The sequence below is a fragment of the Arvicanthis niloticus genome, chromosome 20 (assembly GCF_011762505.2).
Source record: "Arvicanthis niloticus isolate mArvNil1 chromosome 20, mArvNil1.pat.X, whole genome shotgun sequence".
Taxonomy (NCBI): domain Eukaryota; kingdom Metazoa; phylum Chordata; class Mammalia; order Rodentia; family Muridae; genus Arvicanthis; species Arvicanthis niloticus.
The window spans coordinates 27556600-27583599 of NC_047677.1; the positions used below are offsets into that span (position 1 = coordinate 27556600).

Here is a 27000-nt window from a genome sequence, read left to right on the forward strand (position 1 = left end):
GAGCTCTGGCAGGAAACTGGTCTGCCCTGCAACCATGAGTCAGCAGAACATTGGGGACCAATCTGGGAAATGAATCAGCATTTCCAGGAACTGACCCTTTCGTGGATCCCAGAGGGTTTGAGAAATCAAGGCAATGCCAGCGACTGATCCTCCCCTGATGTCTCCTGCTACTGTAGGAGGGCCTTCTGGAAGCCTGGCTATGGGGTGGCATGGGTTTCTAACACAGACCTGCTCACACACTAGTCTGAAGAAGACACCTTGCACGAAATACCAGCACCTACTTACATGCATGCATGTGTGCGTGGGTGTGTGTGTGCGCGCGTGTGCGGAAGGATGTCAGAGGGTAACTTTCTGGTACCAGTTCTCTCTTTCTCCTGTGTGGGTTCTGGGATTCAAAAATGATGGCAAGTACCTTTACCTGCCAATCCGTCTCCCCAACTGTCATGGTTTGAATATGCTTGGCCCAGGGAGTGGCACTATTTGGAGGTGTGACTTTGTTGGAGTAGGTGTGTCACTTTGAGTGTGGTCTTTAAGACCCTCATCTTAGCTGACTGGAAGCCAGTATTCTGCTAGCAGCCTTCAGATGAAGATGTAGAACTCTCAGCTCCTCCTGCACCATACCTGCCTGGATGCTGCCATGTTCCCTCCTTTGACAATAACGAACTGAACTTCTGAACCTGTAAGCCAGCCCCAATTAAATGTTGTCCTTTATAAGACTTGCCTTGGTCATGGTGTCTACTCACAGCAGTAAAACCCTAACTAAGACACTAACCAAATTTTTACTTCCTGATACCCTTGAAACTACAACCTCTCAGTGTGTGTGTGTGTGTGTGTGTGTGTGTGTGTGTGTGTGTGTGTTTCTGAAACTCTGGCTGCAAATCCATAAAAACCAAAGCACTGTGAGCCTTTAGCCCTTCATCTACCCACAGCTTGGGAAGAGAACCGAGGCTGGCATTGCTAAGTTGCCCTCCTTTATTTCCCATGGGGACGCCGCAGATGGAATTCTGGGGGCCATGGAGAGAGATCTGGATTCCATTCTTCATGAGGAAAACGAGATGGCCAGAGAGATCCCTGATGACCATCCAGGGCTGAGATTCTAAACCACCACCTGCTGCGGCCAGATATCATTACTGAAAACAAAGCGGGGTTCTGCTTTGATCTTCCCAGGCAAGAGCACAGGTTCGTAAATCTGGGCCAACAATGTGGCAGCATGGGCAGGAGGAGGGGGTGGGGAGGCTGTTCAGATGCCCAGAGCCCCAGACCTGGGCGAGGGTGGATGACAGGATGGAGGGAGGATGAGAGTTAAGACCAAAAGCTCAGCCAAGAGCTCAGAAGGGGATCAGCTGCCCCTGGACCAGTCTGTGGACTGGAGGGGTGGGGCGAAAATTCAAAGGTGAGAGCACACATGCTGGAAGATTTCCCAGGTACCCAGGGCAGGTTCTGAGCCTGGTTTATAGGCAAAGAAGCTAAGGCTCCAAGGGTCAGGGTTCCCCTAAGGATGAGAAGACATGGAATGGAACCCAAAGGGTCTCTTTATTCTGGATGGTAGTCATCTGATGTGTTTCTGCAGCCTTATCTCCGGGGTCACAGTCAGACCTTTAAGTCAGAATCTCAGAGGAGAGAGGTAAGTCCAGAAAAAGGAGGCTTCAGCCAAGGCCAGTTCAGCATGACCGCTGCAGACCCAAGCCCCAGCAATGTCCCCGATATTCATCCACCCCAGTCCTAGACCTCCTGGTCACCAGAGGGTAGAGGTCAGGCTCAGCAGAGTGGCTGCCTTAGGGCCCTTCTCTCGTGTCCCACTGATCCATTGAGACTGCTCTTTCCCCTTGTGACCCAAGTGGTTTAGCCTTCCTGTTCCCTCAGGTCCCCTCCCTCTCCTCTTACACCAGCTCTCTCCCCCCACCTTTTTCTGTCCCCTTTTTCTGTCATCACACCTATCTTACCTACAGAAGGAATTCTGGGTTCTAGAGAGAATGAAGGAGCCCCAACTCTCTGCTGTCCTTTCCCACTTGGAGTCTCAGGGCCTGATGCTCACACCAAGCTGTGTTGTGGTGGCGCTGGAGGAACAGGTAGCATCGCTCCTATATCCAGGCCATGTGTCCCCTCATGTCCCCTCTCAACTACCCAGGAAATGGGTCCCTCTTTGGCCAGCCTAGTGATGAGAATTCCATACAACTCAGGCCCCAAGGCAGTCAGCAACCCCTCCCTCTGGCTGTTTGCTGACAATCAGGAAAAGAAGTTAATCTCAGAAACAGCCCAGGTGGGAAAGGGAGTGAGGGGCAGCCGGGAGGGCCATATGGAACCTGTTTGAGGCACTGGGTCAGAGCCCAGCTACGCCTCCACGGGCTGGGGCGCCAGCCAGGTCTTGGCTTTACCTACTCAGCTCTGGCCAAAGAGGGGAAGGAGCGTGGGAGAACAGACAGGCAGGCCGTGTGGGGACAAGCGTATGCTACGTGTAAGCACCCAGCCGTTGTTCTTTAGGTGAGGACATATTAGCTCGCTGCCCATTGGTTGGAATAGGGGCATGGGGGTGGTTTTTACAAGGTCTAATGGCTCAGATGTCTGGGGCCATACGGGGTCAATAGAGTGGCATTTGGGGTCTCCTCAAGGCAACGGCAGGGTCTTGCCTAGGAATGATGATCCAAGCGGCTTTGCCATTCCCACTGTTGATAAAGATTCTACCAAAAGCTCTTGGGCAGTCCTTTGCCCCCAACTCCCAGGACACAGCACACAGCCAGCCAATCCTCTGCCTTCATCTGCATCTGCCTGTCACAACCTCAGTCACACACCTGGATGTTGGTCCTACTTATGCCCACTGGTCGGGCTGATGTGATGATGGGTCCCACTAAATATTTGACTCTACAGCTTGGACTCACCTTGCTGAACTCTTAGAGTTTGGATAGACCAAACTTCCAACTATGCACCTCAATCAAAGCTTTAACTTCTGTCTAGACTCCCAGGACTCTGAAATGAACTGAGCTTCTGATTGATTTTGCAGACGTTTTCACGAAATCTGACTGATCGCAATAGGCTCTGACCCAGCCTTCTCCAACCCTCCTCGCTTAACTGGGAAGCTCTACCCTGTTTTTTTTTCTGGGCGTTATTTTAAAAAACTAAACATCTTTACTACTTGAATGAACTTTCTGGATCCTCCTGCCCTGAGCTGGCCAAGCGATGACTAAACGCAAACTCAGTAACAGGAAGTCACTCCTGTGACGGTGAGGCTTTGATGACGGGCACAGGCACAGGATGCAGTCAGTCCCCACATATGCACTTGAGTTTCATCCAAAGTGTAAGAGGCGCCAGTGATGCCTCATATCCTTCTAGAAACTTCTAGAACCCTAGCACATTTTTATTAATTGCCACCTCCACTCATCATTCTTCCGCCCCAAACTGCCCTACTTCTTGAATATCCGTGTCAGGAACCCCAAGAACCACACTCTTGAATCATTTGCTCTGAGAAATGATTAGGAAGTCGTGGGAGACAGAACTCCACATAAACAGTTACCAAGCTAGCCCACCAAGGCTCAGACAGAGCTCAGGTCAGCCCACCCTAGCTCTTGGATGCTGGGGCAAGCTTACAGACTTTTAGGGACCTCAACCTTCTTACCTCCAACCTGGGCTTCATTCTGCCACTTGCCTCTTGGGTTGGTTTTCTGGTTCTTGGCACAAATACGAAAGATGCCTAGGGCTATCTGAGGAATTTCTCTGAGCCAGGAATGTTCTGGGGCCTTTTGCCATCTCAGTTCCTCTCTGGACCTTGCACACACTCAGAAGGCTGGCAGGTGACAGGATGGGAGATGCCAACATTCAACATTCAACCTCCAGTCCTGCCCCAGGCGCCTGCAGCATGCCTCCCACTGACGGTCTGGTGTGGCTAGTGTTGTTTCTCTTGTCCAACATGCTCCATGGGAGAAGAAAGCTGCTTTGGGGGTCATGTTTTAATGTTAACCGTGTACTTTACATTGTTATAGACGCACTCAATGTCTCTACCCAACCCCTGAGAGGTGGGGGGAAGGCTGGGGAGTCTATTTTTTTAACCATATTTGCTTTAGTATGATTTCTTCTATCTCCATGGGATTAAGAGTGACCAGGCCTTACAGCATTTGGAAGTTGGAACTTCCGAATGAAAAGTTAGAGGTTTTGTACTGGTTCCTTCTTCATGGCTAGGCAGGTACCACTGACTGTCAAACATCTAAACATAGACCCAAGGTTCTCCTGAAGCCTGGAGAAGGTTGGGCAGTTCCCAGGAAGTGGGTGGGTCATCCTCTTGTCCAGGGTCCTATTTTCCAGGTCAGACTCAGGGATGCCGCCTCTTCTTGGCATAGCATAGGAGGCACCCCAGTGGAAGTTTGGAAGCTTTATTAGGAAAAACAATTGCAGTAAGAAACGTGAGTGTGAGCCCAGTCCTGGCCATTCACTGGCATGGCGCCAGGTCTGTTTGCTTGTGTCTTTCTATGAAAAAGCTGAGTTTTGGCTCTGGAATGGACACACCACTCAGGGAAAGCCGTTCTGATGAGGTCCCGTCTTGAAAGCACTGGCCTGTCTGTCATTCTATCTACCCTCCCTGATCTCTACTGGCATGTGTTAGAAATAAGCCCTTAGAATAGTAAGACAAAGGGGTCCAGGTTCTATCCCTGGCACAGAATAAACATGTCTGTAATCTCAGCATCAGGAAGGTGGAGACAAGAGGTCAGAGGATCAAGGTCATCTTCAGCTAATGAGTTTGAGGCCAGCTTGGAATCCACAAGACCTGTCTTTAAAAGAATTTAAAAAAAAAAAAAAAAAAAAAAAAGGAGGAAGAGCAGGAGGAGCAGAATCAGGAGCAGGAGCAGGAGGAGCAGGGGAAGCAGGAGGAGCAGGAGGAGCAGAGGGAGCAGGGAGAGCAGGGGTATCAGGAGTAGGAGGAGCAGGAGGAGCAGGAGGAGCAGGGGGATCAGGAGCAGAAGGAGGAGCAGGAGGAGGAGGAGGAGCAAGAGGAGCAGGAAGAGCAGGAGAGACAGGAGGGGCAGGAGGAGAAGCAGGAGGAGGAGGAGGAGCAGGAGGAGCAGGAGGAGGAGGGATGCTCTTCCATTTACAGATGTTTCACATCTGCCCGCTGCCCTTCTAAGGTGTTTCCTGTATGTTACCTCATGCTGTCCTCTGACAATCCTACCTGACAGATGTTACTGCTCACCCTCCTGTCATTTTAGAGATGAGTGGCATGGCTCCGAGAGCTAACGTGATAGACCAAGCTGAAGGGATTAGAGAGCAGCAGATGCAGGTACTGAAGCCAGGTGGGGCTGTCCGCAGAGCATGCATGTTTAATGGCCATCCACACAGTCTACAGCAAGATGAAAGACACAGAGTCAGAATTTACAGCCTAGAGGGCAGACATGCTTGTTCGTGAGCTACCCTGATACAGGCTGGGGGAGCTGCCAGTGACCCACAGAGAAACATAACATCCCCTAAGGGCCCATGTTGGGAGAACCCTGTGTCCAGCTGGAAAGAGAAGCAGAGAGCTTTATGCAAGAGATGGGAGGGGGGATGACTAGGGAACAACAGAGGTAGTTTTGTGAGAGAGAAGGGAGAAGGAAGTAAGGAAAATCTGAGGAAAACCAGCAAGAGCTGAAATGTCCCCACGCTGGCTAGTTTTATGTCAACTTGATGCAAGATAGCATCATGTGGGAAGACTGAGAAAATGCCCCTGGAAGATCTACCTTCAGGCAAATTTGTAGTGCTTTATTAATTAATGATTGATGGGGAGGACCCTGGTGGTTCTAGGTTCTGTAAGAAAGCAGGCTGAGCAAGTCATGAGGGGTGAGCCAGTAAGCAGCACCCCTCCATGATCTCTGCATCAGTTCCTGTTTCCAGGTTCCTACTCTGACTTCCTTCAGTGATGGGCCGATGGACCACGATATGGAAGTGTAAACTAAACAACCCCTTGACTTCCCAAGTTGCTTTTGGCCTGGGTGATTCATCACAACAACGGAAACCTTAACTAAGTCAGCCCCCATCATTCTGACTGAAGATGGTGGGACATCCATGCCTGGGACGTGAGATATGTGTGCCCACGACCTAGCACTTGGAAAGGCTGTGGGGGGAGATTTGATACAAGTCTGAGGCCAGCTTGGGCTACATAGTGAGTTCCAGGTTAGCCTGAGCTACAGAGTGAGACGTGTCTCAAAAATCCGAGAGACAGTGGGAGGCACAGGTAACTGGAGAAGCACAGTTAGGATGTGCTTTGGAAAGTCACGCATAGTGGCTCCAGCAGGGGAGAGTGACTTAAGGCTCAATTGATGGGCAAAGAAACCTGGTGGTTAGGGAGAGGTGAGATGGTCCATCTGTGAGAGCCAACTCCCATCCCAAGGGACCCAAGAGACTCACAGCAATAAAGGCCAGAAACTTCATCAGTGGACCCAGTGAGAGAGGAAGACACCCCCACAGACACTGAGGACGTCTGGGGGGTGCAATCACTGCCATAAATATGACCCGGAAGAGGGATGGTGTAAGATCCATCATTTGACTCCCTCTCCCAGCCATTGTCATGGCAGAACTGACTGGAATCGTGCCAGCGTTAAGGGACTGGAGTCTGAGAGGCCATAGCATGGTGTGGAGAGAGAGAAGGGAGCAGCAGAAACCAGCAGAAGTAGACAGACTACCCAGCCCAGACTAGAAATGTAATTAATGGTGGTACGCTGAGCCCCAAACCAAAGCAGTGGCGGGGGTGGGGAGTGGGGGCGGGGAGGAGCTGAGGACAACCATGTTGGGGGAGGGGTGGCTTAGAGGAGAAAGATTGACAAATTGTGGGGAGCCATCATCTGCAAGAACAAGGGAAGGGGGTCTTTGGAACCTGCCAAGTGCTAGGTGTGCATGTATATTTTGAAGGTTGATCTAAAAATGAACTCCTCTGGGAGTTGACTTCAAGTTCTTAATCTGAAGGCTTACTGTGAGGAGTGACGAGCCGAGCAGGTGGGGAAATGAGTGATCGCCTGAGCTCAGAGTCCCCGGCGTCAAGCCCTTACAAAAGAATAAAGCCGCGAGGCTGTTGGGAGGGTATCACATGTACAGGCGCGTGGTGACACGATATGTCTCCCCCAAGACGGCCAGAACCACAGCCATGAACAAAGGCCACCGAAAGCGGCTGCTGCAGCTTCTGACAGGACATCGATCAGGGACTGCCGTCTGAGCTTGGCAGTAATACCACCTGCTTTATGAGCCCTTGTTGCCAAGGATGATTGATTGAGATAGCCCAGGTCACCTTCCTCATTTCACCCTGAAAGGCTTCCCCTTGCCTTGACCCTTGACCCTTTACAAAATATGTGTAGCCTTCTACGCATGTGTCTCTCTGTTGCAACTCTCTGCCTTTCCTAGGTGAATATATTTATATTGTTGTAGAGATTTTCCATCTGTGCTCTGTGTGGTGTGTGTGTATGTGTTTATGCACGCTCTCGTGTGCGTGTACACTCATACAAGTTCACACTCTTACCAATGATCGGGTGGATGTTGGTGGTCAGTGTGCAGGGTCTTCCTTGCTCTGCCACCGCCGCCATCTTATTTTTTGAGACAGTGTCTCTCGCTGAACCTGGAGCTCACTGATTGGCTAGACTGACTGGCCAGTGAGCTCCAAGCATTCAATTGTCTCCTGCAACCCCTAGTAATGAGATTACAGACATGCGTACCATGCCAGGCTTTTACATGGGTCCCAGGGAATCCAAACTCAGATCTCCGTGCTTACCCAGCAGGTACTTTGCCACCAAGACGTCTCCCCACCCCATACGTGCTACACGGCTTCTGTTTGTCACGGGCTCATCACAGAAGGGCCAGGACAGCATCATCTCTTTATCAGAGTTACCATTTATCCTGTCTAGACTTTCTGTGTGGGTCTTTCTTATTCTACGCAGTGGGTACAGGAAGCACAGAGAGTTTCAGCATTCTGGGAAGATCTCAAAGCAAGATTGTCACCATTGCTTCCCATCTGGAAGGATCTGGAAGGACAAGTCCAGCACGGAGACTGGGGGGAATGGGCTGACATTCTCCCCATGCCTAGATAGACACCATCCCGCCATATTCTCTCCAGCTCCTTTGCAGCCGGGGCCTCAGGGTGAATCTTTCTTTACCTTGGAAAAGGCACAGGAACTAATCAAAGATGACGCCTGGCCAGGCATCTCCAAATGAGCTTCCAACTCCATGTTTACACGGCTTGTTCTTGTTCAGCAGGTGACCGGGGCAAGCCGCTGCAATGATAGATTGTAAAATAAACGATACCACTCAAAGTATTGTCATTATCATGTCGTAGGCTCTTGGCAGCTCCTCCAGTCTGGCTTGTTTTATGTCTAATTACATCTCACTGTGCATGTCTCCCATATGTTATCTTTCACATAATAAATACACAGAAAATCCCCCTGTTTTTCCATCAGCCGCTGCCCAAAATCAGACGGATTTCTGGTGTGTGCTTACGCAATAAAGAAGCAGTTGTTTGAGATACGGTGACACCTCATAGCTGGACTTTAGAGACCCTCATCTCCCGGATTGGAGGGCTTTCTGCACACTATCCCTGCCAGGAAGCCAAGGGCCTGGTCAGGACCCGAGTCTTGGGATGAGTAGAAATGCATCCAGTGCCTGAGCCTGGAGGCTTCAGAGCCTGAAGGCTGACATAGCCTGGTCCTGGAGAGGAGGTGGGGCCACAAAGGTTTTCCAGTATGCTGCAGGTTCACAGAAAATCAGGGGTACCAATCAATCACCGTGTGTGTGTGTGTGTGTGTGTGTGTGTATGTGTGTGTGTGTGTGTATGTAGTGAGAGAGAGGTGTGTATGAGAGAGAGTGATGTGTGTGTGTGTGAGAGAAAGAGAGAGAGAGAGAGAGTGTGTGTGTGTGTGTAGTGAGAGAGAGGTGTGTATGAGAGAGAGTGATGTGTGTGTGAGAAAGAGAGAGAGAGTGTGTGTGTGTAGTGTGAGAGAGAGAGAGGTGTGTATGAGAGAGAGTGATGTGTGTGTGTGTGTGAGAAAGAGAGAGAGAGTGTGTGTGTGTAGTGAGAGAGAGAGAGAGGTGTGTATGAGAGAGAGTGATGTGTGTGAGAGAGAGAGAGAGTGTGTGTGTGTGAGAGAGAGAGAGAGAGAGAGAGAGAGAAAGAAAGAAAGAAAGAAAGAAAGAAAGAAAGAAAGAGAGTAAGTTAGGAGTGTGTGTGTGGAGGATTGCTTAAGTGTGTTTATTCAGCACCTCTATATCCAGGCCTGCTCTCAATGCTAGTCAGGTAAGGGAGTGGACACTGGGAGACCATGGAGGGGCCGACATGCTGAAGAAATTCTCAAAAATGTTCTGAGAGTGGGTAAAAGAACGGGCTACCTGTTCAAGGTTGAGAACCACAGTGTACAGCCTGTGGGGTGTCACCAAAACAGACTTTAAGCCTCAGTTTATACATCGATAAAGTGGGGGGTGACAAGGGATGACTCCCCTCATGGAGTTGTCATGGAAGTAAGACAGAATGTATGGTGGACAAGATGGCTCAGCAGGTAAAGGCGCTCACCTTCAGGCTGATGACCTGAGTTTGACGCCCAGTCCAAACTGATGGCCAACATCCTTCCTGCCCAGAGTCATCTCTGTCTCACTCTCTTTTTCTCTGTCCCCTCCCTGTCTCTCTCCCTCCTTCCCTCTCCCTGCTTCCCTGCCTCTCTCCCTCTCCCACCTGCCCCTCCCACCCTTTCCTCCCACCTCACAGAAAGTAGCTCTTAGCTACCCCCCAGCTCCACTTCCCCACCAGGAACACCCCGCCCAAGTCTGTGAAACTGTAGTCAGCCCTCAGTTAAATGCTTTCTTTCCTAAGAGTTGCCTTGGTCAGGGTATCTCTTCACAGCAATAGAACAGAGACCAAGAGAATCATTCTCCATCACAGAGAATAGTGGTCCCTACTGGGATGTCTAGATGCTGTACAGTTCTGTGCCTTGCTCATTGTACCATGTCAGTGAAATGTCTGCTATTACAGGCAGGTTCTGAAATTTGTATTCCAGATAATGTCTGTGGCTTAAATGTGCACCTCAGGATTTTAAGAAAATAATGTTTTGCCTAGTAGTGGTGCACGCCTTTAATCCCAGCACTCAAGAGGCTGAGGCGTGCAGATCTCTGAGTTTGAGGACGGCCTTGTCTACAGAGGGAGTTCAGGACAGACAGGCTGTTTACACAGTGAAAGTCTGTTTCATCAAACAAACAAAAAAGGATAATGTTTTTAGAGAGAATTTCTGCTTCCACTAATATATATATATATATATATATATATATGTATATATATATGTATATATATGAATAAAGAATTAATGAAAGTGGAAGTAGTGTATTTTAAAGTAATTACACACATGAATTTATTTTTCATAGTCTACAGTTAGTATGACTTAAGTACTGGAGTGGGTAATGGCTGTACTTACTGGAAATGCTTTGAGTCTGTTACTTCTTCACTAATTTTGCTTGAAAATTAAATTGGATATTAAACTGCTTTTTAAACAACATCTGTAGTGGGGGGCTGGAGAGATGGCTCAGTGGTTAAGAATACTGGCTGTCTTTCCAGATGGTCCCGAGTTCAATTCCCAGCAGTCACTCACAACTGTCTGTGACTCCAGTTCCAGGGGATCTGATACCCTCACACAGACATACGTGGCAGTCAAAACACCAATGCACATAAAATAAAAATAAATAAATCTTTAAAACAAAACCCTATAGTACTCATCCCTTAACCTCCCCCCAGCCATATCAAAAAGGTTATCTTAGGGAAATAAAGACTTCAACCCCAATTTAATATTTAGAAGGAATGAATTGTGCCCCCCCCCCGTCTTTCTTGTGATTTTTACACTCTTCCTTCAACTATGCTAATAATATAATAGCCACATTCCGTCTCAACTGGTGGATCTGTAAACACAGGCTCATCCATCCTATCACAGGCAAGGTAAATGGTCCCACCGTAGATCCCCTGGTCATCCAGCCCACGTTGCCCCCTTGCCTGGCTTTCTTGTCACAGTATTGTATGGCCACGTCACTCAACTCATTCCAGACCTTAACTTTCCCATGGGTTCAGCCATTCGGGCATGCTTTTCACACAGGATGTGTCTGGCCTTGACTGCACTGCCACCACCCTGGGGCCCTGTGCTTTCTTGTCAGCAGTCAGTCCCAGAGGCTGCACCTCCTTTCTCCCCTTTTCCAGAATTTGACCCGAGAACCACTGTCCCTGTCATTGGCATATCCTTAACTCTCGGCAGGAATGGTGTCCTTACGAGGAGCATGGAATGGGCTCAAAAGACAGTGTTTTACTTTGCATTGATAGTTTTTATCCATTTTTTTTTCTTTTGAAGTAGGGTCTCATGTAGCCCAGGCTGCCTCAGACTCTCTATGTAACCAAGGATGACCTTGAACTCCTGATCCTCCTGTCTCTAGCTCCCAAGGTCTGGGATCACAGGTGAGAACCATCATATCAATCCATTTTTAAAAAAATAATGTTTTTATTAATTCTTTAAAATTTCATACAGGTTAAATGAAAGCCTCAGAGAAGGCCTTGCCAACAGAAGTGATCATGTTGGAAGCAGGGAGACAAGAATAGACAGCAAGCTAGAGAGACTGGATCACTCAATAATGCCAATGGGAAATTTTTGAAAAATATATGAATAAGACATTTGAATAATGGTCATAAAAGAAGAAAAATATGGTAAAGACATAAAGAATATCTTCAATAAAATCATAAAAGGAAGAATTTCCAAACCTACAGAAAGAGGTGCTCAACCAGGTATAAGAAACCTACAGAACATCAAATCTACAGGACCAGAAAGTAACTCCTTATGTCATAATGTAGTTAAAACACTAGAAAGACAGAAGAAAGAGAGGGTACTGAAAGCTGCAAAAGAGTAAGGTCAGGTCACTTCTAAATACAGGCTCATTAGAATAACAACTGAATATTCAATAGAAAACTTTAAAGCCTAGGAATGGTCTGGGAAAATGAATTCCTGGTTCTGAAAGACTATGCCAAAAAAACCACTGTTATACCCAGCAAAACTATCTATTAAAATTAAAGGTGGGGGCTGGGGAGTGGGATCAGTGGTTAAGAGCACTTGCCACTCTTTCAGAGGACCCAGGTTTGGTTCCTAGCCGTTACATACTGGCTCACAACAATCTATCACTCCAAATATACCCTCTTCTAATCTCCTTGGGCAACAGGCATGCACCCAGTGCACAGATGTACATACAGACAAAATATTCGTACATAACAAATAAATAAATGCCCTCCATCTCTTCTGCCTCTCTCAGGCTCCAGCCAGGTAGTGTGGGGTCAGCAGGAACAGGCCAGTCCATCGGAGCTTCGAGGCTCTCCAATGACTAAGGACCCCTTCAGATGATCAGATACTGGTCTTCTGAGGTCCCCAGAGTCACCCCTGGCTCAGAGTTCAGCCCACAGGCACCAGCATGCCATTTTTCTTAAGGAACAGATGTTGGACTGAGAGAAACTTCCTGCCTGGTTCTGGGCCAGTAATCAATAAAGCAAACATTGGCTTCCATAGGTTGTAATCTCCTCTGAAACTCAACACATAGCCCAGGAGATACTGTTCTAGAGGTTGCATTAACTTGCCTGCCCTCATGAACTCGGGGGCTGGGCAGCATCAGGGAATCCTCCCTCAGCAGCTCCCAGCATGGAGCCTGTCACAAGTGTCCCTCCTGACTCAAGGCCACAGAGCTGCTCCTGGCTTATGGGACAATGCAAGGTCTCCTCCCACACCAAGCAAGAGCTTCTTGGCAGCTCTCAGAAACCAGGGGATGGTCAATCTCTGGTTAGAGGAGGGGGTCCCTGTCAGCCTCAGGGAAGCCTCTCACTTTCCATGGCCAACCTCAGCACCCCAGACTTTCTTGACTGCAGAAAACCCAGATGGCCCTGGCTTTGCCAGAAAGGCAGCACTTGGCAACAAGGGGACCAGAGTGGGAAGCTGGGGTCACCATCTGGTATTCTCAGGGGGGTCTCAGGAAACTTTCCCTTTGCTCCCAACAGGGTTCCCCCCTTTCCCTGGACCTGGAGACTGAAGTTGCTTTCTACCAGTGAAGAAAGACCTGGCTCTCTCCTCTACCTAACTAGAGCTACCTACCTACTCAGTACTTTGGGGAAAGCTGTCACTCCCATAAAAAGGCTCTGACCTTGGTGTTCCTAGGTTACACCATTCCTGATCTAAGGCAGGAGTCTCATTCTCTGCAGGTGAGGTCCCCAGAAATACTGATCCCCCTGCCTCACCCCTAGTCTCCGGTATACACACGCACACACACCCTCACCCCTTCACCCTGGCAAGTCCATGTTCCTCAGGAGGCATTCCTCGCCATGCCGAGCCACCTGTAAAACACCAGTTCCGGTCACAGACTCTCAAGTGATAGGACCAATGCATTAACAAAGGACTCTGAGAGACGCTGGAGCTCAGAGTGGCATCTGAGACTCTGAGACCGAGCATCAGTCTTGTGTTGACAATTCTTCCAGTGGTGGGAGGGGGGAGGGGAGGGGACTAGAATCTACATTTCTAGGTATAAGATTCTCAAGTTGAAATATCAACTGCTAACTCAAAATTAATGATTAAAAAAAAGAATAGGGGTGCTGGTGAGATGGTTCAGCAGTTAAGAGCACTGACTGCTCTCCCAGAGGTCCTGAGTTCAATTCCCAGCCACCACATGGTGGTTCACAACCAACTGTAATGGGATCTGATGCCCTCTTCTGGTGTGTCTGAAGACAGCGACAGTGTACTCATATACATAAAATAAATAAATAAATAAATAAATAAATAAATAAGTCATTAGAAGAAGGAGGAGGGAGAAGAGGAAGAGGAGAAGAAGAAGAAAGAAGAGGGGGAGGAAGAGGAGGAGGAAGAAGAGGAAGAAAAGAAAACCCCTTGGGGTTGGGAATAAGCTTTGTTGGTAAAAAGCTTGTCCACCAAGCACAGAACCTGAGCTCGGTCCCAGCATAGTATTGTGGTGGTGCATGGTTGTAATTCCAGCTGGTACAGGCAGAAAGGTCAGGAGTTCAAGGTCATCCTCTGCTATATATGGAGTTTAAAACCAGTCTGAAATACATAAGATTGTATATAAAACAAAAGCAAAACAAACAAACAAACAAACAAACAAAAAAAACCAAGCAGGCTCAAAGCCAAAAGACCACTCAAAGAGGCAAAGGCTGACTTCAATCCACTCTGGCTATCGAAAGAGACTCAGTTTACCTCTGGGTCACTTTAAAGATGCTAATAGCAGCTATGTATCCCTTAGGACAGGTCCTTGAGGGACTTGCGGTGTGTTCTGAAACTTGTCAATGAAGGGGTTCTTCTCTCTGAGCTCCCTCCTTGGATTCCATCTGCTTCTGTCATGCTAGGAGTTAGCAGATTTGGGGGGGGGGACCCACACCTGGTTAAGTGAGCCTTGTCTGCCTGGCCATCTCCCCAAGACCTCTGGGGTCTACCTACCTGGTGCTGGTCCCTGAAGGTTCCAGAATCTCCATCCTTCAGCCAGAAGAGTCAATGGAAAGACCAGGGAGTATCTCCTTCCTGAAGCCTAATAGTCTATGTGGGCTGACACCCCGATTAGACACATTCCAAGTAGCATCAGAGCTCTGCTTGGTCCTGGATGAGGACCAGGTTGTCCCTTCCACCCACTTCTCCTATGACCAGCTCTGCCACATGGCCTCTGCCTTGCCTATCATATATCTTATATCCCTGGGGCCTTTTTCTCACACAAGCCTAAACCTAGGAAGGTGCCCTTGTCCCTCATATCAGGGGCACTGGCACTCATCTGAAATGTATCTCTTCTCTGACACATGCCTGGCCTCCAGCCCACCTCAGGCATCTGGAACAGTTGCCTCCAGGAAGGGCTCACAGAACACAGGGACCAGCAGGAATGGGCTCAGAGGCCAAGGTAGAGTGAGATCACTCACAACATCCAATCCCTCAGGCTCATGCACCCAGTGGGTTTTGGCAAGACAAGGGCTACATGGTGCTGGAATGGAGTGGGGAAGCTCCAAGATGCTCACTGGGCCCCCGCAGCATCTCAGTGTCTCTCTGAGCCCCGTATCTGAGACGTTCAGAACAATGGGTCAAACCCACAGAGCAGGGCAGGATGGACCTGCTCTGCAACCTTAGGTGAGTTCCCTAACTTCTCTGAGGCACCAGCATGATGGCAGATAAGAAAGGATGCGGGAACCTCCCCTCTGTGGCTGTTGGCAGGGCCGTGAGAGAAGCGCGCGGGGTAGCTGGCACTGAACAGGGCTCGGCGGTGAAAACAGCGCACCGATGGTAGCAATTACCACGCGTCGGAGTGTCCGCACCCTGGGCCTCATCACCATCCTCTGCTTCTTCCTCATTTATTTTTTTCTGGCTTAACCTCCTTTTGGCCCCTTTTTCCTCTAGCCTCTTTTTTGTCCCTCGAGTTCCAGTTACTTGGACCGATATCCAACACAGCTTTCATCTGCGTCACTTCAGAACTCACGATAGCTCCCCATCAGCCCTCCTGTCTGAACCTTCTGTACAAACCACCAGCCTGACGCTCCTCCCCGCAGCTTCCCCTACAGCCCCTCCTGACCTCCTGCCTCTCTCCCTTGTACCATCTTCCCAGTCTGGTGGTCCTGTGTTGCCAGTTGCCCGTCTGCCCTTCAAGACCGGGTTATGTTGAATTTCCAAGTCTACAGGATTGGAACTCACCTCTCTGGGGTAGGGCCATCCCAACGGGTTATCTCCTCGGCAGAAGCACCTTAAAGTGAACCAGTATTTTCTAGCTGTGTCCCTGGGGAACTCATCTATCCTTTCTGGATCTTCCCTTTTCGTAGTGGTAGAGGCTAAATGAAGTGAGTGGATTGGAAAGCTGTCGGCAGATGCTCAATGCACACAAAGTAGGTAAGAAAGAGTCACTTCTTCCATTACTCTGGGCCTTTGGTGTATAAAACGAAGCTATGAAGGCCAGCCAGAAACATTCCTCTGTAACTGTGCAATTAGTGGCCCTTTTTGTTGTGTTTGGGGGCGGTGTGCATTTTTTGTTGTTTAGGGTTGGTTGGTTGGTTGGTTGGTTAGTTGGTTGGTTGGTTGGTTGGTTGAGACAGGCTCTTGTGTAGCTCAGGTTAGCCTCAAACTCAACATGTTGCAGAGGATGACTTTGAACCGATCTGATCTCCTGCCTCCACTTCCGAGTTCTAGGACTTCAGGCATACAGTGTCACACTTAGCTAATGAATGCACTGCTGAAGAAGCCAAGTATCTTCTCTTCCCAGGCTGGTCGAATCCTCTCCTGACTTTTGACAGCTTACGAGAAGAGTCCTGGCTTAGTGTGACGACTCCAAGAGAAAACACCAGGCATGCCATTCAAACCTTCAAAGAGCCCAGCCTTGGCCAGTGCCATGATGCATGGTTACTCCTGATTCCACGGACGAGCAGACCCTCCACACCTGTATAACGCCATCTGGGCAGCAAGAGACCCTGTTGGGCTCAACTGGTGCCAACCTCCTGAGGGTTACCTTGAAGCCTCCAACCTGGTTTAACAGTACTCCTGGGTCAGCAGTTCTTGCTTAGTCCTCATGGCTCCGGATGATCTGAGGCAAACATCACCTCTTCCTGGCCCTCATGCCCTGTGGTGGAGCTCAGGACGAGGCATCTGCCACCTTGGGCATGCTCACAGAATGACAGTGAAAACCAGGAAAGACACCCTGTGGATGCTGGAAATGTACACAGAGGGGAAATGGCTTAGGTACCAGACTCAGGGACAGCTTGAGCAGAGTAAAGTGGACAGTCACATTGGAGTGTTACCAGGGTCTGGGCAATGGGAACTCCCGAGAGAGGACAGTCAGAACTCAGTTTCAAGCTTCCACCCAAACCTGCCTGCCCTACATCTAAAGGGGTCCCTGAACTCCTGGTGTGAACTCCAAGGTTCCTATGCAGAGCTCCTGAGGCAGTCTGGGCATGCCAAGGCCCTGCTGAGGTTCCTCCATGATCGCTTGGTTCTGGGCTCTCAGTGGGTCACATGACTTGGTCTTCTCTGAGTCCCTAGCCCTCCCCCCCATTACCCTTCTGGTTAAAGAGATGATTCTCCCCAACCAGAAAACCCATTCTTTGCTCTCCTGGGTTGCGTCTGCAAAGGTCCATGATCCAAGGACACCCGGAAGACCCAGGAGTACTGTTAAACCAGGTTGGAGGCTTCAAGGTAACCCTCAGGAGGTTGGCACCAGTTGAGCCCAACAGGGTCTCTTGCTGCCCAGATGGCGTTATACAGGTGTGGAGGGTCTGCTCGTACGTGAAATCAGGAGTAACCATGCATCATGGCACTGGCCAAGGCTGGGCTCTTTGAAGGTTTGAATAGCATGCCTGGTGTTTTTCTTGTAGTCATCCCAGGGCACATTCACTGAGCTTTTAATTTTGATTAAAAAAAAAAACAAACAAACCAGAGTTTCTCTCTGCAATGCAGGCTGATCTAGAACTTGCTGTCCAGGCTAGCCTTAACTCATGATCCTTCCACCCCAGCTTCCCAGGTTCAAGGCTCACGGATGTGAGCCATAGAGATGTGTTTACCATTCCCTTTGGAATCCATGAGAACTGAAGGGCCTGGGAAGTCTTCTGGCTCTCAGAGCGACAGAGCTTAGTCAGTTGGATCCAAAGCTCTAGGTTGAGTTGCTGGTATTTCTGTGTGTCCTCCGTGGCCCGCTTTCTCCCTTTGAGTCTGTTCTCCAGCCCTCTCCAGGTAGCTCTGACTTTTTCCTCTCCTTCATCTATTTCCTGCCCCGGGGGTACAAAGCACAGGGGATCAGAATGGTGGCTTAGTAATCATTCTCCCCTGAACTTCAGAGGAGCACAGGCTGAGAGATCCCACCTGAAGATCCTAGTCTATCCTGGTGGATCTGAGCAATGGATCCCTGCTCTAGTGGATTCCACAGAGGCAGCCACGGCTCACTAGCGGCAGCCTCCCTCCCCACAGCCCAGCACTTCTGATTTCAGCGGCTGCCACCCCCACCAGGGCATCTTAAGACTCACTCCACTCATGATCCCCCCCCCCCATGGGGTGGGTTTGGAAGCCCTGTGTCTACATACAGTAATGGTGATACCAGAACCAGCTGCCAGGAGACAGATCAACTTTATTTGGGGTGATTCAAGGCTTATATAGTTCTGGGGACAGAAGTAGGGGTATCCAGGATGGGCTAAAGGCTAGCTTTCATCATCTTCCGAGATGCCTCATCAGCGTGGGGAAGCATTTCAGGAATCTCAAGTCCGAGCTGAACGAGTTCTTGTGGGGAAAGGAAGTTGAACCTGTAATCTTAACCAAGTCTTTGTGACATTCTACAGGTAGAGGTAAGTGGGGGTTAAGGTCAGAGAAGGGGAAGCCCTGTTAATAAAAAAAATTAAATATACACCAAAGCCAGAAGGCTATCTGGACAATGGTAGACTTCAACTTTAATTAGCAGGGTTTTCCCATACTGGACATCTAGTATATAATACAAATGAAACCTATAGGTATATAATATATAATATTCATCATTCAAACATCTGCTGATAATGAATTATAAAATATCTTAAAACAACTCTTCAACATGCATGTCATTTTAATATTTATTAAAGTTTTTTTTTTTAAAGTGTACACACAGATGTGCCTGTTTGTTTTACATGAAGAATTAAATCCTGACATTGCAGGGAAATAGCGGATTCCAGTTCTCTGGAAAGTCACTTATGTGAAAGGATGGTTCGCCGAGGCACACAGGTGAAGGGAAGGCTTGCTAAAGCAGACACAGGAGACAGACTGTTTTCCTGAAGCAGACACAGGAGGAAGGATGTTTGGATAAGGCTGACACGTGAGTGGACTCTTGATGAAGGAGTATACATATGACCCCACAGACAGTGGGGGACGAGCACTGAGCTTTGGTTTGGTTTGCTCCGACTCACTATTCTTCTCTAAAGATGCGCATGTATTGGTTCATCCGACATAGTGTTGTTGAGCTCAACTTGTGGTAACGCTGCCATTGAGAGAAGCTTGCCCATGATGTTCCTGTGGCAGCTTACTGCTTCTGTGGCCTCGCCACAGGCCGGTTGGCAAGCCTGGCCGTTTCTTCAGGATCAAACTACAGCTGCCTGGTGTCTGTTTGCTGAAAGGACTGGACTGTAGCTGCCGGTTCGTGCCTGGTGTCTGCCTGCCGAGAGGACTGGTCTGCAGCTGCTGAGTCATATTTGGTGTTTGCTACAGATCTGAACTGCTGCCAAAAAAGATCAAGCTCGCCCCCAAGGAGCTATTGATGAACAGGTCCACTTTCCTCATATCCTAATAACTTTTCTCTTCCGCTGTCTCTGCTGGGTGGTGGGCCAGAGGAGAGGTTGAACCCTCATTAAAAGTAGGCTGTAGCCGGGCGGTGGTGGTGCACGCCTTTAATCCCAGCACTTGGGAGGCAGAGGCAGGCGGATTTCTGAGTTCGAGGCCAGCCTTGTCTACCGAGTGAGTTCCAGGACAGCCAAGGCTACACAGAGAAACCCTGTCTCAAAAAACCAAAAAAAAAAAAAAAAAAAAAAAAAAAAAAAGTAGGCTGTAAAAAATTATGTCTACAGGGAATCCTTAGTGTTTTTCAGAGTTGATCGAAATCTTGACTTTAACTGCCAAAACTGGTCTTGACACACGAGTTCAATGTCCAAACTGGCAGAAGCATTTTCAGAGTAACTTCAGAAATGATTGGAAATTCTGCCTTAGTCTCAAGCCAAAATTGACTTATTTTTAGTATTTTTATGGTAATATGTGTTTTGCTTGCACATACCTGCGTGCACCACACATGTGCCTGGTACCCACCGAGATCAGAAGAGGGTGTCAGATCCCCTGGGAATGGAGTTACAGATGGATGTGAGCTGCTGTGTGGGTGCTGGGGATGGGTCTTCTGCAAAGGCAACAAGTGCTCTTAACTGTCAACTCCCCAACACCATAACGCTTGTTTTTAATGCAACTTGTCAGCAACTCAAACTGCAATTTGTAAAAACCAAACCTTTTAACACAACGCCATCCAAAGATACACTGACTTGAGACATGCTGAGGAATGACAACAGGGAAAAGCATTAAGTCTTTGTTTTCCATATTTAATTTTTAATGTATCATCATCATCACCATCATCATCGGGGGCCATGTTCACGTCACAGCACAGTGTGTTTGTTGATTTAGAAGACAACTTTTTGGAGTCGGTTCTACTCTACTTTCTCATGGGCTCCAGGGCTAGAACCCAGGTCATCAGTCTTGCCAGCAAACACATTACCCACTGGGCCATCTATCCTCAGCCATATTTCCCATGATTAACCATTGATTCTATGAGAGCAGAAAAGTTCTATGCATGATAAGAAACACTGTTGTTCACAACTGAATAGGTTTGGCCCCCATAGATTCATGCTTGCCCATAGGGAGTGACACTATTAGGAGGTGTGACCTTATTGGAGTAGGTGTGGCCTTGTTGGAGGAAGTAAGTCACAGTATAGATGGGCTTTGAGTTCTCCTATGCTCAAGCACCACCCACTGTGGAATCAGAGCCTCCTTCTGGCTGCCTTCAGATCAAGATGAAAAACTCTCAGCTCCTCCTGCACCATGTCTGCCTGGATGCTGCCATGCTTCAGGCCATGATGATAACAGACTGAACCTCTGAACCTGTAAGCCAGCCCCAATTAAATGTTGTCTTAAATGTTATAAGAGTTGCCTTGGTCATGGTGTCTCTTCACAGCAATGGAAACTCTTGACAATAGCCCAGAATCTGAGCCAGGGTGTTTCAAGGCAGTGTTCATTAGTGTTGTGTAGTATATTCCATGTGCAGTGCAAAGAAACATAACGGTGCGTTCAGAGCCAAGAAGGCAGCGAAGTTGCAGGACGCAACATGGGCGAGCCCTGCCAGAAGCACCATGAGTTCACTTCACATTTGGTTTGAAATTAATGATTTGTGGTTAATGCATTCAGAAAATGTCCATTCTTACCAATTTTTTCATGCCCTCCCCTCCTCTCCTGATCTTCAGTTACATACATGTGGGTCTGAAGTGGAGCCCAGACCCACAATCTGAAACCGTGTCCCAGAACCCCTTCCCTGAAATAAAACTTAAGATGCAAAGGAACCCCTTTCAGCTAGGCATGGCAGTATACACTTGTAACCTCAACACTCAGAAGAGCGAGAAGGACAAGCCAAGAGTTGAATACTAGCCTGGGCTACATAGTGAGACCCTATCTCCAAAGCAAAAACAAACAAAAAGAATCCGTTGTCCGATAATCTGCACGAGAGCCATGAAAATCAGGATGGCAGTCTGGCATGGTGGTGCATGTAAGACTAGGGGGTCATTTGAGGCCAGCCTGCTGAGTCCCCAGCCAGCAGAGCAGCAAGCACAGTGAAGCCCTGGCTCAACCAACCAACCCAAACCCCAAATCAAGCAGGTAGGATGGCAGCCTTTGAGCAGAAGGCTCCCAAGAACTTAGGGGCTATGCACGAGGTACTGGGCACCAGAGGAATGGCCAAAGACAAGCCTGGTTCATCACGGACATCACCCGAGTGTTTCCAGACTCCCAGGAGCCTCTTGTCTTCCAAGAGGAAATGCCATGAGATGTCTCATGGGTGTCTGCACAAAGATGTCACCCCTTTCTCCAAGGCTCACAGAATCTTGGAAAAGAACATCAAGTTGAGCTTGAAACAAGGGCAACAAAAGACATGCCAGTCGTTCTGTGAATGGCAGAAAGGGAGGGCTGTGTCACTGGGCATCCCCAGGACATTTCTGAGGACGCGTTTGGGCCACTGACCATAGACCTCCTCTTTTCTGTCCCCACGTTTGACTATATCTACATCAAAGCTCACAACAGAAAGGTCCTCAGTCACCTATTTTGGTGCCCAGCCTGTCAAGAACTCTACCCTAGCCAACCACTAGAAAGCTCAACCACACAGGACAGTGGCTGTAGTTGGTGAGCTGACAGCATAGGAGGAAGGAGGTCTGAGAACCTCTGGCAGCAGACAGAGGTGGCAAAGGCTTTCCTTCAAGCACCTCCACTCCAGAGACGCTGGTCCCATTAAGTGACTTTGACTTTCCTTCTCTTTTCACTCAAATATACGTGACTCACAGAGGCCAGCAGATGCTCAGCAGACCTAGGGAGGGTGGAGAAGGGGATTTGTTTCTAGCTTAGAAGGGGTTTGTCTGCTTCCTGGGCTTCGTGATGCTGCCAACAACTGGAGACAGTGAGGTCCTGGTAAGGGTCTGGCAGCTGGATGACCCAGAGAGCCCCAGATCCAGAGACAGGAAGGTGAGGGCTTAGATGGGAGGGGAAGGGGCACGTGGGTCTTAAATATAATGCTGGGCCATTGTTTCCTGGAGTGATTGTGTTTTGCCTCTTGAGAGGCAGTTGAAACTAGAAACTAGCCAAGACGGGGCCCGCCTGGAAGTCCTAGGAACACAATTGTTTCCATGATGAAAATTCAAATTGTATATTTTTATGTTTAAAAAAAGCAAGAACTCCAAGGTCATACCTTGGCGGTGAGCCTCCTGGAACCAGGCTTGTTTGCTGTTCTTCGATGTGACTGAGAACAGCAGCTTAAAGGAAAGGAGCAACTCGAGACAGTCCCTGGGAAGGAGGGACTGAGACATACACCCAGTAAGAGATTCTGCCATATTCACCAAGGGAGACTCATGAGCTATGTGTCCCCTGGATATGTCTAGCCCCAAGCCAGTATGCAAAGAGATAACTGGTCCATAGGTAAGAGACTTGGAAGCATGGAGACCTCAGTTTACATCCTTGGAGCCCTTATAAAAAGCTGGGCCTGGTGTGTGTAACCTCCACACTCTGGCGGCAGAGACTAGAGCGTCTAGAGAACTTGCTGGCTGCCAGCCTAGTTCCCGGTTCCATGAGAGACCCTGGCTCAAAAGGAGTAAGTTAAATATTGATTCAGCAGGACTCCTGATGTCCTTCTCAGGCCTCCGTGCATATATGAGTGCCTGCACCAACACACACATACACACACATACACCACACCCACCCTCAGACACACATACATATACATACATGCATCTGTGCACACAAAATAAACACTACACATCTGTGTACCTGCTACCAACTCTCCTGCCCTTGACATCTCTCCTCCGCCTTCCTTCCTGTTTAAATTCTGCCCCCACTCCCCAATAAAATGGTATCTTGGCCCAGAGTGATTCCTGGGGCAAAATGAAGCCAGTAATCCAGGGCTTGAATCTCAACAGTGACTTGAAATTTCCATCTCTCCACTTCAGAGAGATGTCTGAAGAAGTGGAGGGACCACACACTGGGCCCTCCCCTCCCCTTTTCCTGTTCCCAGCCCTTCCTGACTCTGCCTGGGGAGATATTGGGGAGCAATGGTTCTCACCCCCAGTCTCACTCCAGCATGTCTGTCCCCCAGTTCCTCTCACCACTCTGGTAGTCTTTTCCTGCCAACACCTCAGGGAGTGTGACCTCCTGGTTAGAACATCCTGTTGACATGACTGAGCCTTTGGCCACCAATGCTGTGTGCTCTTGGAGCCTGTTGTCAATTTGACTGTCCCAGCTGTGTATCTGCAGGATCTGTTCTTGAGGGGTAGGGTGAGGATTTGGGGTGTGGGAGGGGGCCAGCTTGCTTTCCCAACAGCTCTCCTCTTGGTGGCACTTGGGCAGCTGGGCCTTGGAGGGGCAACATGGAGAGACCCCGGCCTCCTCCAGTAGGTCCAGCACTGTACTAAGCTACTGTGATGATACTGAGATGATAAGTCTTCACGGTCAACTTGATGGGATTTAGGGTTGCCATGGAAACACACCTCTGGGTGTGTCTATGAGGATTTTTCCAGAAAGGTTTTCTTGAGGTGGGAAGACCTTTCCTGAAGATGAGTAGAACCCCCTTGTGAACTAGGGTCCCAAACTCAATCAAAAGAAACAAAGAGAACTGCACGTGTGGAAAACCTTTCATCTCAGCACTGGGGAGGCAGAGGTTGAGGGGTCTCTGTGATTCTGTGGTCTAGAGTTCCAAGTTGGCCTGATCCCTCTGCTTTGATACAATGTGACCGGTATCTGTCATTTCTTCTGCCAGTGCCAGAATGCTCTTGCCACCATGATAGAATGTCCCCACCAACTGTGTCCCCACCAACTGTGAGCCAACAACCCTTCCCTTCCACAAGGTTCTGTTGGGTGTTTTGTCAGTAACAAGAAAGTAGCTAACTCAGCCCCCATCTTAACAAAGGAGCCTGAGACTGTAGTACATGTAAGCTTCTGCCGTGGAATCAGCATGGCTGGCTTGCATCTCAGGGCACCTGCGCTCTAAGTGTGTGGGGTGTGTGTGTGTGTGTGCCCACCCATGCGTGTATGGTAATGTAGAATGTCATTGCACCTATGTGTGATATCAGCACCTTGGTGTTGGGTCCACACTTTCCAGCTTGTGTAACTGGGTCTTTTTTTGGCTTCCTTTGTGTCTCTGTTCCCTGCAGGCGCACTGGAATCACCAGTGTGTGCTATGAACCTAGCTTTGGGGTGGATTCTCCCCAGAACTAGTGCAAGTCCTTACCCTTGAGTGGCAAGCGCTTTTACCCACAGAGCCACCTCCCCAGCCCTCAGTTTGTGCCTTTCTCAGGGCAGTGGCATCATGAGAGATACCAAGCCGCCAGGAGGATGCAGGAGAAGCACTAGCCTGGCATGCAGGGACTACTGGGCTGGGACTCTAGCACTATATAAACCCCGCATGGTGTGTGCCTCATGCCTGCAATTCCAGCACTGAGAGGTGGAGGCAGCCGGATCAGAAATTCAAGGTCACTCTCAGTGACCTAGCAAATTCAAGGCTAGCCTTCATTACGTGAGACCCTGACCTACCTCACCCAATGTTTTCTCTTTTAAATCTATTTCAAGTGTAGACAAGTGAACTGGCCGGGGGGGGGGGGGGGGAGAGAGAGAGAGAGAGAGAGAGAGAGAGAGAGAGGTGGGGGGGACTGTTTAGGGCTGTGTGTTAGATATAACAGTGATAAAAACAAGAAGAATGCTAAAGGAGAAAGAGACAAGATGGGTGAACAGAAAGAAATGTGGAATTCATTGGGATTGGATGTTCAGAGGAACAATGGTCTCAGAATTAGTCTGACCCAGGCAAAACATCACCAAGTCTTTCATTGTCTGAGGCTGACTTCCTTCCCATTATAACTCAAGGTGGCTTCTAGAATCTTCCCACTTCTAAGGGTGGGGGGGAGAAAGAGAAAGGGAGAGGGAGAGAGAGAGAGAGAAAGAAGAAGAGGAAGAAGAATGAGAAGAAGAAGAGAGAGAAGGAGATGGAGGAGAGGGGTAGAAGAGGGGAGGTCAGAGAGGAGGGAGAGGGAGAGGGGAGGGGAAGGGGACTCTCTCAAACAGGGAAGTCTCAGTTTGCTCTGCCTTGACAGCATGTCCACTGGCTGTGGACAAGGGACACACTATGTTGGTGACTCACATGGCCACCTGAAGCTGGGAGTCAAGGCTCTTACGTCACCAGCAGGCAAGCTGGATAGCAGAAAATGGGCTTCTGTTAAGAAACATGGCTTGTGGTCCCTGACTCTATCCCAGGGTGGGCTGGAGTTCCCAAGAGACCTGTCCCCCGTAACATCTGAACTATGGTCACTGGATTGTGATGTGTGTGTTGCCATGTTTGTCTGCCACCAGGGGGTGGATTGATGAAGGTCCCCTGGGTCCCCTTGTCCCTTGGGTTCTCCGAGTCTTAAGGCTTTCCTCAGGACCTGGTCTTAACAGGCTCTCAGACCGTATCTACTGGGTGAGAAAACCCGGACTGAGATCCTAAAACAGATGACCTTCTACCCAAAGAGGCCTTAACGACTTCCGGCCGGTCCTGAAATATACTCATAGTCTTTTATTTTTCCCATGATTTCTAATTCGGGAAGCTTGGCATATTATATCCTCATAGACCAGGGGCAAGAGACAGGACTCCGGGAAACCGGTTCTGGGTGCCTCGATGTTTCATTTCCTGTAGGAGCCAAGGAAAACAGAGGTGGACAACATCCTGCAGATGCCCGCTCTTCTCCGGTTAGGGAGACATAAATGGCGTCACTACTGACTCAGTCACTGCACCCATGCCACCAAGATAGGGACCGGTCACAGGAAACCTAGCACTTCAGACAGTTGTCATTGTTACCTTAATAACATTCAACTCTGGAAATAGATGTGGCCTTGGGCAGAGTGTGTGTGTGTGCATATGTGTGTGCTTGTGTGTGCATGCGCACGTGTGTGTATGTACGTGTGTACGCACATGCGCATGTGTGCGTGTGTGCGTGTGTGTGTGTGTGTGTGTGTGTGTGTGTGTGTGTGGTTCCTCCTATTGGAAGAGTCCCAGGGAAGCCAGGGCCCATCACACTCTGTTCCAGGAGGCCTTGGGGGCTCCAGACCCCAGAGGCAGCTAGTTATTTAACCAACCCCCATCCATTCTTCTGTTGGATATCATCCTTGTCTAATGTCTTTGATCTCTGGAGTTCCAAGGACATTATGAGCCCCTTCTCCCAGCTGAACCACCTCACCCTGCCTTTCCCGGGACTCCTGAGTCTACAAAGCTTCTAGGCTTCTACCCACCCATTGCACAGGACCTAAAAATACCCATGAGGGAGTGCTTAGTCACATGTGATGAGACCCTTAATAGGGCCATGTCCCAGACCTCCTCCTCACAAACCAGCTGTGTAAACCTGCCCCAGCTGGGGCGGTGGCTAAAACAGGGTCAGAACACAAAAAAACTGTTAGGCCCTGTGCAGCTTCTTTGAGGTTGCCCTGGGCTCCATCTACTGTCCAGCCAGTCCGTTCACTGAGAAAGCACAGACCAGGAGGGAAGTTTGCAAGAGCCATGCCCTTGGAGTTTGAGAAGAGCTTCAGGAGACCCAGTGATGGCCTTGCTCTTTCTGAGGGAAGGAGCATGAGAGAAAGTGAAAAAGAAAAACTGAGCATTTCACATTCCATCCAAAGTTGAGGCCTGCAGTGTCCCCCAAAGTCCCAGGTTGCTAAACCTGGTCTACAAAACCTTCAGAAGTTGGGACCTACTGGAAAGAAGTTGGGTCAGTGGGGA

General features: G+C 49.1%; 1 pseudogene; it reads right to left on the reverse strand.

Annotated features, from left to right (window-relative positions):
• Positions 1-10813: 10813 nt before the first annotated feature.
• LOC117724746 (peptidyl-prolyl cis-trans isomerase NIMA-interacting 4 pseudogene) lies at positions 10814-11204 on the reverse strand (annotated as a pseudogene).
• Between the last annotated feature and the right edge of the window lie 15796 nt (positions 11205-27000).